Raw genomic sequence first — 5,428 nt, forward strand, 5'->3', positions numbered from 1 at the left:
CATACACTTCTTTCTTTCTTTATTTCTAGCGCGATGTTTCAATTATAAGGGCTAATACAATTTACCCCTATAATATTGTAAGTGAGCAAATTATTTTTTTATAATAAAAAATAATAATTTATTTTTTTATATTTTTAAAATAAAATAATTTACCACTCTATCTAAAAAGGTAAAATGCTTCATTTTAAAAAAATTCTAGAGGATAAATTGCTACATTTTTAGAAAATACAAGAAAATAAATTACTATTTTTTTCTTAAAAAGATAATTTGCTCATTTACGATATCACATTGAAGGTTGTTTGCATTTTTTTCGTTAATTATATTTTATTTCTCAATGAAAAATATATTGATAATGCCAAAAACTTCACTATTTAAGTGACCTAATGTTTTAGTATAAGTAGGATTCTTTCCTTCTACAAGAATGGAATAATGTTCTAAAAGACAAAATAACAAGATTTGCTCTAAGAAAAGTCCTTCTAAAAGAAAAGTTGTTATTTGATTAGCAGTAAAATTATTGTGCTTGAAAATAAAATTAAAAAATTAAAAAAAAATTGAAGTTTGAGTCTTTGAAAAATAATTTAACATTTATAAATTTGATAATAAATTATAGAATTTGATAAAAAGTTGCGTATAGTTTTGGCTTAAAACAACCTAATTTAAATAGTTCAAAAGGCAGAAATTATAACTCGAAAATACTGCTTTCAACAAAAAGTTGATACTCACTTATTTAAGTGATTGCAACTACCACCTAAATACGTTAAGAAAGTTTTAAATCACAGCGGTGCTGGCTAAGCATGAACGGCAACTATAATACTCTGTTCATGTGATTAATATAAAATTCAAATAAAGTAACTATTATAATTGATTCAACATCGATCAAACTGGAACAAATAGGTCAAAAGGCAGAAATTATAACTCGAAAATACTGCTTTCAACAAAAAGTTGATACTCACTTATTTAAGTGATTGCAACTACCACCTAAATACGTTAAGAAAGTTTTAAATCACAGCGGTGCTGGCTAAGCATGAACGGCAACTATAATACTCTGTTCATGTGATTAATATAAAATTCAAATAAAGTAACTATTATAATTGATTCAACATCGATCAAACTTGTTCCAGTAAGAATTTAGCATATGTTGAATGTTTCCATGTCTTGGAGTTTTTGTTGTCGTTTGCCGAATTTTTTAAAAACTTTTTGTTCCCTATTACGCGTATCATTCCTCGCCCTAAATGCTATGTTTTACCTTCTATTTTCTCAACTACTCCTCCAAAAATAAAATTTAGTTAAAATGGATCAATTAAACGGGGTGTTTGGGTGGGTTTACAAGCTCCTTGAAGTATCTTATAAGATGTTATAAAGTATTTGATAATTTTTTTTAGAAAAAGATCTTATAAGCTCTAAAAATATGATGTCCGGAAGATATAAGTTCGTTAAAAAAGAAACATAAGGATCGCTGACTTATTTATAAAATCTTAACAAATCTTTTTAAATAAATTAGAAATTTATGGTTAGTAGAGTACTGACATCTTATATGCTTCACAATCTTATTTTATCCAAACAATTTGTTGATTAATTTATGAAATTGTTTTACTCTATCAAAATAATTTGACTGGTTAATTTTTGATTGGTTGGGTGTATAAGTTGAGTTTCTTAAATACAACATAAAATAGTGCATCTTAAAAGGTATTTTTAATCTTTTGAAATTACTGAATCTAAGAAAGACGGTAGGTATCTGGATGATATTCAGTAAGTGTTTAAGGTCTTCGTTATCCCAAATACTCTAAGTATCCCCTCTAGTGTAGTAGAAATCCTACAAAAGAGCATAGCGTTAAAATCAAGTTGGAAGGATTTTCGGCAATGACACTCTGATACTCAAGTCAGTGAGGATTCAGGATTTCTAAAGAAAAGAACGTAAGAGTTGGAGAAGCAAGAGTTGTACCTGATATGGGAGAGTCAATATATAGATGTCGGTTGGACTATACGGTATCAAGTGCACCTTAGATCGATGTATGATCAATGGTGTGCAATGGGTCGTACATATCCTCAAGATAGTGACAGGAAGTTGTCCTAGAGACAAGCATGCCATATTGTTAAAAGGGGCCACAACACTACCTGTGTAAGACTGATGTCCCTTTCATTGTGTACGAAGATCTTTAAGATACCTTACCACTTAAATCGATCATCAAATACTCAGAGTCTATGCCCAAAGAGACCAGTCTTTCTTTAAAGTCTCTAGGAGCCTCGACCAAAACTGTGATATTGTAAGAGGAAGGTCTTTAGAGCAAATTGAAGGTCTTTAGTGGTATATTAGAAATATCCCCACATCAAAGATATTGCCAAGTGCTTGATAATAATAATAACAGAAAAGAATATCAGCAATGTTTAATTTAGTTGCTGAAATTGATGTTTCATAAGTACGATATTATAGATTAGAATCTCAAAATATGAGGTTTTTTTATTTATTTTAATGGCAATTGTCAGTCTATTGTAATAATAATTGTTTGTTGGATATTTGATATATTTATTGATTATTGAGATTTATAATTTAACTGTAATTGAGTTCACTCAAAATCAAAAAAAAAGAAAAATTGACGAAATCTAAAAATAAGAAGCTAAAATTTTATAAGTTCTTTAAAAAGTAAGGAGGTACGAACTTATTTTTTAATTTTTTAACAAACTTCTTTAGTATGGATCATACCATATATAGAAATATTATTACTATCATGTTACAACCTTTACTCTGTTTATTCAAATAATCCAACTTTTTTTTTTAAAAAAAAATTATATTCTACAAATTTTAAAATTAATTTTTTTAGATAAATTTAACCAAACACCCTTTAAGCCTATTTATCTATACTTCTATGTTAATTATGAAAAAAAAAATTATTTTTTAATAAAAAATAACAATTTATTACAACAATATCTTAATATTTTGTCTTTACTAATAATATTTTTAAATTATTTTTTGAAAATATAATATATTAATCTATATATTTTATTTTTATTTTTAAAATATTTTATAATATAAAAAATTATTTATTAAATGCACGAAAAAACAGATGAGGACAAGTATAAATCAAGTAAAAGGGGGTAATGAAAGTCGAGGGGAAGGGTGAAGTTGTAATTTGAGTGACCGAAATTGGGGAGAGATGCCAAGACGGTTGCCGCGTATGTATTCGAAAAAGAATTGACCGAGCACGCACGGCACGCACGACACGCACGGCATTATATATAAGTCCGCTCCCCCCCAGCTTCCCTTCTCCTCCATAAATCGCTTCCCATATTTTGCATTCCTCTGTCCTCCGCGGAAACCATTTCCGTACTTCCAATTGGAGAAAATTTTCAGATTCAGAGGGAAAACGGTTTCCTCCCTCCCAGACACACCATGAAGAAATCAGGCATCATAGCAGCCTCCGTCGCTGCCGCTTCCGCCACTGCGATCTCCTCCGCGTCCTCCAAAATTCACTTTCCTCGAGAGGTAAACTGAAAATCTATTTTTTTTTTGTTTTCTTTTCTAATTTTTGTGATTTCTGTCTTTAGAATTTCGAAAACAGAAGAAGGGTTTTCTTCTTAGATTCAGAATTCATCTTCCTTTGTTCTAATATTCGGGGAGATTTCTACCTTCGGTGTTATGAAATATGGTTTTTCTCTCTTGAATTTTGTGTGAGTGATGGTGAGAAGTTTGTTTAAATTATCTTAAAATTTTCTGTTCTGATTATTCTTTTTTCTTTTATTTTTTAGGATGAGTGTGTGAGGAAAAGCAGCGAGAATTCTGGATCACAGGGATCGTCCTCTCCGGATAAATTTGCGCCGAGGTTTGATGGATTGAGATTCATAGAGACACTGGTCACAGCTCATAGATGAGAATAATGCTTTTCTTTTCTTTCTTTTTCACCCTTTATTTTGGGTGCCCAAAAAATTGAAAATTCAGAGAGAGACAGAGTCTTGATTATTGGTGATTGTTATGGTAATTTACTGTTAGGAAGCTAATTTTATTGTCTGTATCGTTGCTGGGGAAAAAATGTAATGATGATGACAGATATGAAAATGTTTTTAGTCTATTCTTGCTGATGGTTAGAGCTGAGAGTTACATGCGCCATTCAATTGTTTATTGTTCTTCTAATTTTTCGAGTTTTTCTTTTTTCCTTCGGAGAGGAAAATCAATTATATTAAACGTAAAGAGTTTGGTCAAAGCCAGTAAGACACTGAGCAAAAATGAGAAAAGAGAACAAAAACAAACAATCCTAACGAAAACTAGGAACCAAGTTCAAGACGTGCCCTTGCAAGGTGGAGTGCCGCAGCCTTGCGATGCCGAAACTTGCCTGGAAAAGGTGCAACGAAGCAGTGTGTGCATGGCCCCCTCCTCCTGCGTGCATCGGATGCAGTTAGTTGGACTTAGACACCCCCATTCCCTCAGATTGACGTTTATTGGCAACGCTCCCTAACAGGCTCTGCACATAAATAACGACACCTTAGGTGGGACGGGTGCATCCCAAAAGATGCTGCTACCCTCTCGTCTGATTGTGTGAGTTTGCTGCCTCTTTCGATGTGCCCCCTGAATCCCCCAACTGCAATGCCAACAAGTGGCGCTCTGAACTGTGAACTTTCCGTTCTTCTCATGGTGCCAAGCTAGTGTATGCTCCACGCTAGTGCCCGGTAAGCGTTCTCAAAATTTCAACGGCATCCAACTTTGACGCGAATTAGCACCTCTATGAAACTCCATCTTCCCCAATGAGTTCGGCCACTGTCTCATTCCTTCCCAATGATCCAGGGGTTGCAACTAGCTTGAAAGTAGATGGACGAGGCAACCACAGATTAGACCAAATTCGCACTCGGTGGCCGTTATCAATCTTCCGCCAAGACCTTGTTGAACTAGAGCACAAGCTTCACAAATGGATTTTCAAGAGGAGGATTGCGATGTTAGAATAAATGATCAAAAGCCAATTAAATTGATCTTTATGTAATCTATTTTGACAATTTCAAGATGTAATGCAATACTATTTGATGAATAAAAGTAAGTGTTCATTTATGACATTCAGTTTTGTTGTGCTTACTTATAATGAATATCACAATTATATTAACATCACAGCAAAACTTACAGACGAAAGGAACAACCCATGTAGTTGGGATGCGCATTAGATGATAACTATGAAAGTAACTTTAGAAGGCTTGGTCTGAAATGTTCTAACTCGAGGACCTTGGGATGGAGCATCAAGAGTCCTATAGAGATTTACACTAAATATTATTGTGTCGTGTTTCATCGGCGAGAGACGTAGGTCGTCTATGCAATTTTGGCGAGTTTGTATGTAATTGAACATCACTGCAAAGCCTACAGACCAAAGGAATAACCTATATAGTTGGGTTGTGCATTGGATGACAACTACGAAACTAACTTTTGAGGGTTGAGTCTGAAATATTTCAAGTC

The 5,428-nt window shown here is 33.0% G+C and overlaps 1 long non-coding RNA gene across 1 annotated transcript; it reads left to right on the forward strand.

The window, feature by feature from the left end:
- On the forward strand, nucleotides 3,123-4,087 carry LOC110013103. Its single transcript, XR_002288246.1, has 2 exons — nucleotides 3,123-3,481; nucleotides 3,745-4,087. It is a non-coding gene; the product is annotated as an uncharacterized LOC110013103 (long non-coding RNA).

The sequence above is a fragment of the Sesamum indicum genome, linkage group LG14 (assembly GCF_000512975.1).
Source record: "Sesamum indicum cultivar Zhongzhi No. 13 linkage group LG14, S_indicum_v1.0, whole genome shotgun sequence".
In the NCBI taxonomy this organism is placed as follows: Eukaryota; Viridiplantae; Streptophyta; class Magnoliopsida; order Lamiales; family Pedaliaceae; genus Sesamum; species Sesamum indicum.